The sequence below is a fragment of the Lepus europaeus genome, chromosome 8 (assembly GCF_033115175.1).
Source record: "Lepus europaeus isolate LE1 chromosome 8, mLepTim1.pri, whole genome shotgun sequence".
Lineage (NCBI taxonomy): Eukaryota > Metazoa > Chordata > Mammalia > Lagomorpha > Leporidae > Lepus > Lepus europaeus.
The window spans coordinates 74,284,685-74,298,801 of record NC_084834.1 but is presented as its reverse complement, the minus strand read 5'-3'; positions in this window follow the sequence as shown (position 1 = coordinate 74,298,801).

Genomic DNA, 14,117 nt, shown 5'->3' with positions numbered 1-14,117 from the left:
ACCTTACTTTCCTGATTAGTTGTCTAGTAACTCATTAATATGAGTTATGCTTATTTAGCTTTAGGATGTCAGTATTTTCTATTCTTAATGCTCCAAAATGAATTATTTGTAAGTACATTGTGAAGATTTGCCATTTGTATACATTACACTTTGTTAGTCATTCTGATAATCCATTTTCAGAATACAATTTTGAGATTCCAGTGAGTCTCATTACCCTGGTATCAACAGTCATTTCGTGATAAAGTCTGTCATTTTTCTTCAGAATTTTGACCTATCCAGTGACTTGAAATAATGTAAAGTATCTATTTACTCATGGAACAGTCAAGCATTTTAAATTATAGTTAACTAAATTGAAAGTCATATTGCAGAATGTTTATATAATAGGTTTATAATCATCCTATGTGTATAAATGCAATATAATTTTGTTATGACAAATATTATTCCCATCTTCTTCCCTATTCCTTTGTGACTTCCAGTTTTCTCATAGGTTTTAATTTTCCTAATGTTCCAATAGTAGTAAGAGCAGTCAGATAGGTACTTCTTATGTTAGTGGTGTAGAAATGGAGAAAGAATGGGTAAAAGAGTGCAACTGAGGGATCAGGGAGGAGACTTTTCAGACCATCAGTCTCAGAAATTGGACAAGGTCCTTGTGTTTGCACTGGAAACTAATAGAAAAGATGAATTTTAAGAAATCTTGCTGGGAACTGTGGATCCTGTTTACCATTTGAGGAATAAAAGAACTTGATACTAGCTTTTGATTGCTGGATTTTATCCCTTTTAGAGTCTCTATTTTCAGACTGGATTGTTTGAGCTCTTGACAGAAAGAAACAGACGCAGAGATAATCTGTATATTACAGAAAATCTGGAAGTATTGGAATCAAAGGCAATAATAATTACTTCTGAAGAATAAACTTGGGAGAGGGTGAAATATTTTAACTGTCTATATATTTTGGTTTAATATTTTCAATGGTTATTGTTTTTAGATTTATTTGTTTATTTGAAGGGTAAAGTGACAGAGAGAGAAAGAGATAGATAGATAGACAGAGTTATCTTTCATCCATCAGTTCACTCTCCAAATGCCTGCAACAACTACAGCTAGGGCAGGACGAAGCCAGGAGCCAGTTAGGTCTTCTACATGGGTAGCAGGAACCTAAGTACTTGAGACATCATCTGCTACCTCCCAGTCACAATAGCAACAAACTGAATCAGGAACAGGGAGAAGCCAGGACTTGAAGTAGGCTCTCCAATATGGGATGTGGGCATCCCAAGTGGTGACTTAATCCACTGTGCCACAGCACCCACCCCAATTTGTTTATTTAGAACAAGTAATGAAATAAGTAATGGCTTACACTTATGTAGAATAAAAAATAAGAAATAAAGTGCCTGGCTCCCTCTATCCCCTATAGTTTATGGAGGAAAAATTTATATGCAGTGGCATGCAAAAATCTTAAGAGTATATTTCCTTGAATATTGACAAATTCATGTAATTAATGCAAGCTTAAACCTGGGGCAGGCATTATAGTGCAGCAGGTGCTTGTGATTCCTGTTTCCCATATAAGATTGCCTGGCTCTAATATTGGCTGCTCTGCTTCTGATCCAGCTTTCTGCAAATGCACATTTTTTTTCCTTTTTTATTTAATAAATACATTTTTTACATAGATACAACTTTAGGAATACAGTGGTTCTTTACCCCATGCCCCTACCCTGCTCCCATCCTGCCTCCCATTCCCTCTCTCATCTCCTTCTTCATTATGGATCATTTTTAGTATGACTTTATATATAAAGGACCATCTCTATGCTAATCATAGATTTCAACAATTTGCCCCCATGCCCACACACAACATATAGAGTATAGTTTGGGGAGAGAATTTGCAGTCGATTCTCATATTATGATTCAATAAGGATAGGTCCTACCTGGGTAGCAAGTGCACAGTAACTACTGTTGTCTCTTTAACAATTGACACTCTTTTTTATGATATCAGTGATCGTCGTGGGCTGCCAGGGCTATGGAGGCCTTTTGTGACCATAGACTCCATCAGTATTTGGACACGGCCATAAGCAAAGAGGATGTTCTCCTCTCCCTTCAGAGTGTCTCCTTCTTTCCTTCTCTGATGACCCTTCCTTTCCTCTGAGGTCTCACAGAGATCCTCCCTGTATGATTTTTTTTTTTTTTTCCCACAGAGTCTTGTCTTTTCATGCCTGAGATGCTCTTGCAGGCCTTTCAGCCTGACCAGGAAGCTTTATGGGTTGATTCTGAGGTCAGAGTATTATTTACTGCAAAAGTAATTCTAGGAGTCTGCTGGAGTGCACATTTTGGAAAGAAGCAGCTGATGGCTAAAGTACCCCGGTTCCTTCTACCCACCTGGGAGACCCAGATGGAGTTCCAGGTGTCTGGCTTCAGCCTGGATCAATCTTGGCTGTTATGGGCATTTGGAGAGTGAATCAGCTTTTGAGAGATCATTCTGTCTCTCTGTTATACTAATTTTCAAATTAAAATAAATAAACAAATAAATAAGCATTTTTAAAAAGCTGTTAATCTATCAAGAGAGCATTTCAATGACCACAGAAGACTGCCTTGCCTGGGTATTCTTTTACTCTCTCCTTTTTTGACTGAGCTTTACATCCCTCTTAATGATGCTAGTTTTACTTTTCTGTTTCATGGGAATCTGTTTTCCTAGGCCACATCAACCTAAGCTAAAAATAGGAAACTCTAAACCTAATCAATATTTCTCAGGATCTTTTCCAGCCATTATAAGGCAATGCCAGTACATCTGAAATTCATATAAAATTTAGTAATATTACAGGCTATATATAATCAATAGATAAAAATTAATCAAATGCATACTTATACATAATAACTTATCAGAAACCATAATGGAAACTGAAGACCCCATTTGTAATAGAAGACTGAGGTGAATTGAAATTTGTTATGGATTGTGTTGCTTTTGTCTCCCCCAAACTCATGTAACTTTTTAAATTCTGATTTCTTGAGATTAATGGTTGATGGATTAGTGGTTGATAGTGGAGATTTGATCTAGTTGTGGAAGGTAGAATGTGGGGCCAGTGGGAATTATTTAAGTCATTGGGGCCATACTCTTGGAGGGTGGTTCTTTTGAGAGGTTGATTAATTGAGCTCAAATTTGGCCTGGTTCTCTCTCTTTCTGCTTCCTGGATTACAGTGTGATCCTGCCTCCGCACCTGCCATGAACAGCCTCTACAGATGTGGGCTGCCTGAACCTGAACTATAATCTCCAAATTGTAAACTGAGATGTATGAGGCTGTTGCCAGTGTGACATGGCATACTGTTTTGCAGTAAACTTTATTTTAGTAAATAGGAGGAGTATATACTGCAATAATGATAAAAGTATAGTACCGTAAACAAATGAATAACTGTTGTTTATTGTCATATTAAGTATTAACGTACTGTATGTAATTATATGTCCTTTTTTTTTTTTTTATTAAACTTTTATTTAATGAATATAAATTTCCAAAGTATAGCTTGTGGGTTACAATGGCTTCCCCCCTCCCATAACTTCCCTCCCGCCCGCAACCCTCCCCCCTCCCGCTCCCTTTCCCCTTCCATTCATGTAAAGATTCATTTTCAATTCTCTTTGTATACAGAAGATCAATTTAGTATATATTAGGTAAAGGTTTCAACATTTTGCCCATATAGCAACATCGAGTGAAAAAACTACCATTGGATTACTAATTATAGCATTAAATAGCAATGTACAGCACATTAAAGACAGAGATCCTACATAATTTTTTTTTTCAAAATAATTAATTTTCTATGCCATTTCCATTTTAACACCAGGTTGTTTTTTTTTTTTTTTCATTTCCAATTCTCTTTATATACAGAAGATCACTTCAGTATATAATTAGCAAAGACCTCATCAGTCTGCGCCCACACAGAAACGCAAAGTATAAAAATACTGTTTCAGTACCAGTCATAGCATCACTTGGCTTTAGACGACACATTAGGGACAGATCCCGCATGGGGTGTAAGTACACAGTGACTCCTGTTGCTGACTTAACAATTTGACACTCCTGTTCATGGCGTCAGTAATCTCCCTAGGCTCTAGTCATGAGTTGCCAGGGCTATGGAAGCCTTTAGAGTTCGCTGACTTTGGTCTTATTCAGATAGGGTCATAGTCAAAGTGGAGGTTCTCTCCTCCCTTCGGAGAAGGGTATCTCCTTCTTTGATGGCCCCGTTCTTTCCACTGGGATCTCACTCACAGAGATCCTTCATTTAGGTCTTTTTTTTTTTTTTCCCATGATATCTTGGCTTTCCATGCCTGCTATACTCTCATGGGCTCTTCAGCCAGATCTGAATGCCTTGAGGGCTGATTCTGAGGCTGGAGTGTTGTTTAGGACATCTGCCATCCTATGAGTCTGCTGTGTATCCCACTTCCCATGTTGGATCTTTCTCTCCCTTTTTGATTCTATCAGTTAGTATTAGCAGATACTTGTCTTGTTTGTGTGATCTCTTTGACTCTTAGACCTATCAGAGCTATCAATTGTGAGCTGAAATTGATCACTTGGACTAGTGCGATGGCATTGGTACATGCCATCTTGATGGAATTGTGTTGGAATCCCCTGCACATTTCTAACTCCACCATTTGCGGCCAGTCCGATTGAGCATGTTCCAAATTGTTCATCTCCTCCCTCTCTTTTTCCATTCTTAGATTTAACAGGGATCACTTTTCAGTTAAAATTTAAACACCTGAGAATAATTGTGTGTTAATTACTGAGTTCAACCAATAGTACTAGAACAACAACAACAACAACAAATACTAAAAAGGATAAAGTATTACATTGTACATCTAAAGTCAGGACAGGAGCTGATCAGTTCATTGTTGCTTATAGTGTCCATTTCACTTAACAGGTTTCCTCTTTGGCGCTCAGTTGTCATCGATCAGGGAAAACAAATGATATTTTTCTCTTTGGGACTGGCTTAATTCACTCAGCATGATGTTTTCCAGATTGCTCCATCTTGTTGCAAATGACTGGGTTTCGTTGTTTCTTACTGCTGTATAGTATTCTATGGAGTACATGTCCCATAATTTCTTTATCCAGTCTACTGTTGATGGGCATTTGGGTTGGTTCCAGGTCTTAGCTATTGTGAATTGAGCTGCAATAAACATTAATGTGCAGATGGCTTTTTTATTTGTCAAATTAAATTCCTTTGGGTAAATTCCAAGGAGTGGGATGGCTGGGTTGTATGGTAGGGTTATGTTCAGGTTTCTGAGGAATCTCCAGACAGACTTCCATAGTGGCTTAACCAGTTTGCATTCCCACCAACAGTGGGTTAGTGTCCCTTTTTCCCCACATCCTCTCCAGCATCTGTTGTTGGTAGATTTCTGAATGTGAGCTATTCTCACCGGGGTGAGATGGAACCTCATTGTGGTTTTGATTTGCATTTCTCTGATTGCTAGTGATCTTGAACATTTTTTCATGTGTCTGTTGGCCATTTGGGTTTCCTCTTTCGAAAAATGTCTATTGAGGTCCTTGGCCCATTTCTTAAGTGGGTTGTTTGTTTTGTTGTTGTGGATTTTCTTGATTTCTTTGTAGATTCTGGTTATCAATCCTTTATCTGTAGTATAGTTTGCGAATATTTTTTCCCATTCTGTTGGTTGCCTCTTCACTTTCCTGACTGTTTCTTTTGAAGTACAGAAACTTCTCAATTTGATGCAATCCCAAATGTTAATTTTGGTTTTGACTGCCTTTGCTGTTGGAGTATTTTCCAGGAAGTCTTTGCCTGTGCCTATATCTTGCAGGGTTTCTCCAATGCTCTCTAATAATTTGATGGTTTCGGGTCGTAGATTTAAGTCTTTAATCCATGTTGAGTGAATTTTTGTGTAAGGTGATAGGTATGGGTCTTGCTTCAAGCTTCTGCATGTGGAAATCCAATTTTCCCAGCACCATTTATTGAATAGACTGTCCTTATTCCAGGGATTAGATTTGGATCTTTGGTCAAATATAAGTTGGCTGTAGGTGTTTGGATTGATTTCTGGTGTTTCTATTCTGTTCCATTGGTCTATCCATCTGTTTCTGTACCAGTACCATGCTGTTTTGATAACAACTGCCCTGTAGTATGTCCTAAAATCAGGTATTGTGATTCCTCCGGCTTTGTTTTTGTTGTACAGGATTGCTTTGGCTATTCGAGGTCTTCTGTGTCTGCATATGAATTTCAGCATCATTTTTTCTATATCTGAGAAGAAGGTCTTCGGGATCTTGATGGGTATTGCATTGAATGTATAAATTGCTTTTGGGAGGATAGACATTTTGATGATATTGATTCTTCCAATCCATGAGCATGGAAGATTTCTCCATTTTTTGGTATCCTCTTCTATTTCTTTCTTTAAGGTTTTGTAGTTTTCATCGTAGAGATCTTTAACGTCTTTGGTTAAGTTTATTCCAAGGTATTTGATTGTTTTTGTAGCTATTGTGAATGGGATTGATTTTAGAAGATCTTCCTCAGCCGTGGCATTGCCTGTGTATACAAAGGCTGTTGATTTTTGTGGATTGATTTTATATCCTGCTACTTTGCCAAACTCTTCGATGAGTTCCAGCAGTCTCTTAGTAGAGTTCTTTGGGTCCCCTAAATAAAGAATCATATCATCTGCAAAGAGGGATAGTTTGAGTTCTTCCTTCCCGATTTGTATCCCTTTAATTTCTTTTTCTTGCCTAATAGCTCTGGCCAAAACTTCCAGAACTATATTGAATAGCAGTGGTGAGAGAGGGCATCCCTGTCTGGTACCAGATTTCAGTGGAAATGCTTCCAACTTTTCCCCATTCAATAGGATGTTGGCCGTGGGTTTTTCATATATTGCTTTGATTGTATTAAGGAATGTTCCTTCCATACCCAGTTTGCTTAGAGTTTTCATCATGAAAGGGTGTTGTATTTTATCAAATGCTTTCTCTGCGTCTATTGAGAGAATCATATGGTTTTTCTTCTGCAGTCTGTTAATGTGGTGTATCCCGTTGATTGTTTTGCGAATGTTGAACCATCCCTGCATACCTGGGATGAATCCCACTTGGTCTGGGTGGATGATCTTTCTGATGTGTTGTTGCATTCTATTGGCCAGAATTTTATTGAGTATTTTTGCATCTATGTTCATCAGGGATATTGGTCTGTAATTCTCTTTCAATGTTGCGTCTCTTTCTGGCTTAGGAATTAAGGTGATGGTGGCTTCATAGAAGGAATTTGGGAGGATTCCCTCTTTTTCGATTGCTCTGAATAGTTTGAGAAGAATTGGAGTTAGTTCTTCTCTAAATGTCTGGTAGAACTCAGCAGTGAATCCATCTGGTCCTGGGCTTTTCTTTGTTGGGAGGGCCTTTATTACTGTTTCAATTTCTGTGTCAGTTATTGGTCTGTTTAGGTTTTCTATGTCTTCCTGGCTCAATTTAGGGAGGTTGTATGTGTCCAAGAATCTGTCCATTTCTGATAGATTTCCCTGTTTGCTGGCATACAAGTCCTTGTAGTAATTTCTGATGATTCTTTTTATTTCTGTGGCGTCTGTTGTTACGTTTCCCATTTCATCTCTGATCCTATTGATTTGGGTCTTTTCTCTTCTTTTTTTAGTTAGTTGGGCCAATGGGGTGTCAATTTTGTTAATTTTTTCAAAAAACCAGCTCCTCGTTTGGCTGATTTTTTGTAATGTTTTTTTGGATTCAATCCTGTTGATTTCTTCTCTGATTTTAATTATTTCTCTTCTCCTACTGGGTTTGGGTTTGGTTTGCTGCAGATTTTCTAGATCCTTGAGATGACTTGAAAGCTCATCTATTTGGTGCCTCTCCAATTTCTTGATGTAGGCACCTATTGATATAAACTTTCCTCTTAACACTGCTTTTGTTGTATCCCATAGGTTTTGGTATGTTGTGCTGTTATCCTCATTTACTTCCAGAAAATTTTTGATTTCTCTTTTAATTTCTTCTATGACCCGTTGTTCATTCAGGAGCATATTGTTCAATCTCCATGTGTTTACACGTGCTCTAGGGATTCCTGAGTTGCCAATTTCCAATTTCATTCCTTTGTGGTCTGAGAAGCTGCATGGTATGATTCTAATTCTTTTGAATTTGCTGAGACTTGCTTTATGGCCTAGTATGTGGTCAATCCTAGAGAGGGTTCCATGTACTGCTGAGAAGAATGTAAAGTCCTTAGATGTAGGATGAAATGTTCTGTAGATGTCTGTTAGATCCATTTGGGCTATAGTGTCATTTAAATCTACTGTCTCCTTGTTGATCTTCTGTCCTGTTGATCTGTCTATCTCTGAGAGTGGAGTATTGAAGCCCCCCAGTATTATTGTATTGGGGTCTAAGTCTCCCTTTAAGTCCCTTAACAAGTCTTTTAAATAAGCTGGTGCCCTGTAATTAGGTGCATATACGTTGATAATCGTTATATCTTCTCGTTGAATGGATCCCTTAATCATTATATAGTGCCCCTCTTTGTCTCTCCTAACAGTTTTTGTAGTAAAGTTTATGTTGTCCGATATTAAGATGGCTACGCCCGCTCTCTTTTCATTTCTGTTGGCGTGGTATATCTTTTTCCAGCCTTTCACTCTCAGCTTGTATGGATCATTGTTGGATAGATGGGTTTCTTGTAAGCAGCAAAAGGATGGGTTTTGTTCCTTAATCCAATCAGCCAATCGGTGTCTTTTAACTGGACAATTCAAGCCATTAACATTCAATGTGACTATTGAGAAGGAGTAACTTTGCCCTGCCATTTGCCAAAGATATTTTCTAATATCTGGTTTGAGATTCCTGTGATCTTTTGCTCTGAGGTTTCCTTCCTTTACCTTCTTTCATATTGGTGGCCGTGTTTCTGTGTTTCTGTATGTAACACGTCTTTAAGCATCTTTTGCAGGGCTGGACGAGTGGCGACAAATTCTTTCAATTTCTGTTTGCTGTGAAAGGTCTTAATTTCACCTTCATTCACAAATGAGAGCTTTGCAGGATATAATATTCTGGGCTGGCAGTTTTTCTCTCTTAGTACCTGGGCTATATCTCGCCATTCTCTCCTGGCTTGTAGGGTTTCTGATGAGAAATCAGCTGTAAGTCTAATTGGAGATCCTCTGAGAGTAATCTGTCGTTTCTCTCTTGCACATTTTAGGATCTTTTCTTTGTGTTTCACTGTGGTGAGTTTGATTACGACGTGTCGTGGTGAGGATCTCTTTTGATCATGTTTATTAGGGGTTCTCTGAGCTTCCTGTACTAGGATGTCTCTGTCCTTCTCCAAACTTGGGAAATTTTCTGCTAGTATCTCACTAAAAAGGCCTTCTAATCCTTTCTCCCTTTCCGTGCCTTCAGGAACTCCTAGAACCCGAATGTTGGGTTTTTTAATAGTATCCTGTAGATTCCTGACAGTATTTTTTAGATTTCTGATTTCTTCTTCTTTTCTTTGATTTGACTGTTTCCTTTCCTGTTCTCTGTCTTCTAATTCCGATATTCTCTCCTCTGCTTCATCCATTCTGTTTTTAAGGCTCTCTAATGTGTTTGCCATTTGATCTATTGAGTTCTTCATTTCATTGAGGTTTTTTTTCACTATCGCTATTTCCTGTTCCACTAGTTGTTTCATTTCATTTTGATTCCTCCTTAATATTTCATTTTCACGGGAGAGATTTTCTATCTTGTCCATTAAGGATTTCTGTAGTTCAAGAATTTGTTTTTGAGAACTTCTTAATGTTCTTGTGAATTTTTTGAAATCTGCTTCTTGCATTTGCTCTATCTCTTCATCTTCATAATCTTGCATTGTCATGTCTTGTTCACTTGGGGGCGTCATAGTGCCTTCCTTGTTCTTGGTAGCTCCGCTTCTATGTTTCTTGCTTGGCATGTTAGAGATAATTTGTGGTGTTTTTGTTTTTGTTTTTTTTTTCTCTCGTTATACTATGCCTCTAAGTGAGCTGTCTGTTTTGTTGGAGCCTTAGGGGCTGTGATGGGTGTGGTCAGAGGGCTATGCTTGTTTCTTGAGGTTTAAGGCTGTGTAAAGAGCGACTCTCCCAGATTATTTGCTCCTTGCTGGGATGCTCTCTCTCTCTCTCTCTTTTTTTTTTTTTTTGTTTTGACTTAGTTGGGAGTGGGGTTGAGGGTAGTTGAAATCTAGCCTCTGTGAGTATTCGTTTGATCTACCCCTGGGACCATACACAGCGTTTATTCAGCCCTCAATGTGTTCTCCAGTTTCGCTAAAGATACTGAGTTTGGCTGAGCTTTACATATGTAAAATCGCGGTGCTCTTTGTTTTGCTTGGTGAGTGAAGGGAGAGGCCTCTGTTCCCCCTCCCCCCAATGTCTCGGACTTCTCAGGTCTTTTGTCTTTCTTACCCTCCTCCGTTCCCGCTTGGCAGGTTAGAGATAATTTGTGGTGTTTTTGTTTTTGTTTTTGTTTTTTTTTCTCTCGTTATACTATGCCTCTAAGTGAGCTGTCTGTTTTGTTGGAGCCTTAGGGGCTGTGATGGGTATGGCCAGAGAGCTATGCTTGTTTCTTGAGGTTTAAGGCTGTGTAAAGAGCGACTCTCCCAGATTATTTGCTCCTTGCTGGGACGCTCTCTCTCTCTCTCTCTTTTTTTTTTTTTTTTTTTTTTGACTCAGTTGGGAGTGGAGTTGAGGGTAGTTGAAATCTAGCCTCTGTGAGTATTCGTTTGATTTACCCCTGGGACCACACAAAGAGTTTATGCAGCCCTCAATGTGTTCTCCAGTTTCGCTAAAGATACTGAGTTTGGCTGAGCTTTACATATGTAAAATCGCGGTGCTCTTTGTTTTGCTTGGTGAGTGAAGGGAGAGGCCTCTGTTCCCCCTCCCCCCAATGTCTCGGACTTCTCAGGTCTTTTGTCTTTCTTACCCTCCTCCGTTCCCGCGCTGGCGAGATTCTGTGGCTCTGCCTCCTCTCCCGCCGCTGCCGCTCGGCTTGTCTCGGTTGGTTTTCCACGCGGTGGGTTCCCTGTAAGTCCTCTGTGTTTCCTCCACAAGATCCGGAAGCGATTCCTCTGCAGTTTTTTTCTTGAGTTTTTTCCTGATGCTACAGTAATTCCGCTTTTATGAAAGTTTATTTTCCCAAACTAAGGCACACGTCCTCACTATCCGCCATCTTGGCTCCGCCCCTCAATTATATGTCCTTTACACTGATATTAGTTGTGATGCAATAGATTTGTTTACATGTATGCTACCACAAACACATAAATAATGTGACATCATGATGGCTATGGTACCACTAGGCAGTAGTAGTTTTCCTCTATTATAATCTTTATATTATAATCTTATTGAACCACCATTTTTATTCAGTCTGTCATTGACTGAAATTTCATGACAGTTTACTATGCTTACTGTTAATCTAAGAAAGTCATTTTTTTTGTCTTAGAATAGTGAAAGGAAAAGGAAAAAGCGTTATTTGTATTGCAGTTTCTCACCAGCTGCACTGTTGGTGTTTTGGACTGATAATTCTTCATTACAGGGCTATTTTGTGCACAGTAGGATGGTTAGCAGCATTCCAGGCCTGTTTGTACAGATGCCTGTAACAGCTGTTGTGGCAACCAGATATTGTCAAATGTCCCCCTATGGGACACTATGTCCCTGTTTGAAAACTGTGGAAGGTGGAAGCGAAAGAGTTGAAGGGCAGAAATAGTAGCTGGACTTCTTGGAATGGATCCTTTTATTTTTTTGTAGATGTTAGCTTGGAACCAAATAAGTATTTCTCTGAAAACAAGTGCTTCCAATCTCTTTCTGCCTAAATGTCCTGAGAAAAGGCTCTGTGTTACCTAAGTACTAATCCCTAAGTATTGTTTTTCCCCTGTGAAGAGAAACCAGAGCTTCCTGCAGAAGCTTCCTGCAGAAGTGTTTCCAGTTCTGGGGCAGAAAATGTACAAGAGGAATCTGGAAGGTCCTTTCATACCAGAAAATAAGAAAGTTATCAAGTGTTACAATGGGTTATGACAAAAGGGACACAGGAGCCAAATTAGAAAATAATAACTGCACTGGATTGAAAAACATGAAAAATGCTAAACTTCAAGACTTCTTGAAGTCATGATTCAATAATACTTAAATTTAAAAAAATATTTAATTGCTTACCTTTGGAAAATTTTACAGAATCAACTAGTTTTCTGAATCCTGGCAAATAAAGGGAAAGTCTCATCCTGTCTTTCCTGTTTACAGACCCTCATGGCTGCATAGGTGATAAAGAGATATTTTTCATTACTGAAGTATTCTGAATAATAAATAAACAGGAAATCATAGAATTAGAATATTAGCATTTCCTAATTGCTAATAAAAGAATAGATTTAGGAAAGGATCAACAATAGCTTAATGGGAGGATCAAGCCAGCAACACATAAACACACAAAAAGATAAGCAGAGACTATGTATTACCTAGCAGAAGTATACAACACAAACTGTGATGTATTATTTACAAAATATTGACGAGAATCTAGTCAACCTCTATAATTACCCTTTTATAGGAAATATGGGAAAATGATTAGTATGTTAACTGATATCATTGTGAGTAATTTTAGCAAAATCCAGAACATGTGGAAAATTGCATAAGGATAGTAATTTTGTTTATTTAATTAAAAAATATTACAAGGAAAAAGAAAAGTTAAAGGAAACATAAATTAAGAAACATTTAAGGGGCTGGAACTGTGGCACAGTGAGTAAAGCCGCTGTCTGCAGTGCCGGCATCCCATAAGGGCGCTGGTTTGAGTCTCGGCTGCTTCACTTCTGATCCAGCTCTTTGCTATGGCCTGGGAAATCAGGAGAGGATGGCCCAAGTCCTTGGGACCCTGCACCCAGGTGGGAGACTCAGAAGAAGCTCCTGGCTCCTGGCTTCGGACAGTGCAGCTCTGGCCGTTGCAGCCATCTGGGGAGTGAACCAGTGGATGGAAGATCTCTCTCTTTCTCTCTGCCTCTGCCTCTCTGTAACTCTGACCTTAACGTAAACAAATAAAATCTTTTTTTTTTTTTTAAAGAAACATTTAGGGGCTGGCTCTGTGGCACAGAACATAAGGCTACTACCTGCAGTGCTGGCATCCCATATGGGCGCCGGTTTGAGTCCTGGCTGCCCCACTTCTGGTCCAGCTTTCTGCTATGGCCTGGGAAAGCAGAAGATGGCCCAACTCCTTGGGCACCTGTGCCCATGTGGCTGCCAGACCTGGAAGAAACTCCTGGCTCCTGGCTTCAGATTTGCACAGCTCCAGCCCTTATGGCCATTTGGGGAGTGAACCAGTGGGTAGAAGATCTTTCTTTCCTTCTCTCTCTCTCTCTCTCTCTCTTTCTACCTCTGCCTCTCAGTAACTCTGCCTTTCAAATAAATAAATAAATATTTTCTTAAAAAAAGAAATATTTAAAAAACTTCTTAAACCTAATGCAGTGTGTGGGCCTAACTTGGTTCCTGATTGAGACAAATCAACTTTAAAGAAACCATTAATGAGATATTGGAGATATTTGGATATTGACTAGATATTTGATAATATTAAAATCATAGTTTTGAAGATGGTAGAGTAGGGAGGGAGCTTACTGCTCTAGTCTAGGAGAAGACAGTTTAAAAAAGTAGAGAGAATGTAGTATCAGGGAAGAGTTAGGAACAAAATGACAGCGGGAACTCCACACAAATTAGAAGGACACAGCAGACCTACATGGAGGGTGTGGACATGCACAAATCAGAACCTCAGCAACTGAGAGCCTCCACACCAGCTTTGGAGAGAGGTGAGACCAGGCTGCAGCAGCCTAAGCCACTGGTGATAAAACTGCAGGAAAAGCAAGGAGGGAATCTATCTTGGAGCCTGGAAATTTTAATCAGAGCCATTAGGCAAGAAAAAAAATTCAAAGGGATTCAAATTCAGAAAGAGGAAGTCAAACTATCCCTATTTGCAGATGACATGATTCTGTATATAGGGGATCCAAAAGACTCCACTAAAAGACTACTGGAACTTATAGAAGAGTTTGGTAAAGTCGCAGGATATAAAATCCTACACAAAAATCAGCAGCCTTTGTATACACAGCCAATTCTATGGTTGAGAAAGAACTTTTAAGATCAATCTCATTCACAATAGCTACAAAAAAAAATCGGTTACTGTGGATTAAATTTAACCAAGGATGTCAAAGATCTCCATGATGAAATTACAAAACATTAAAG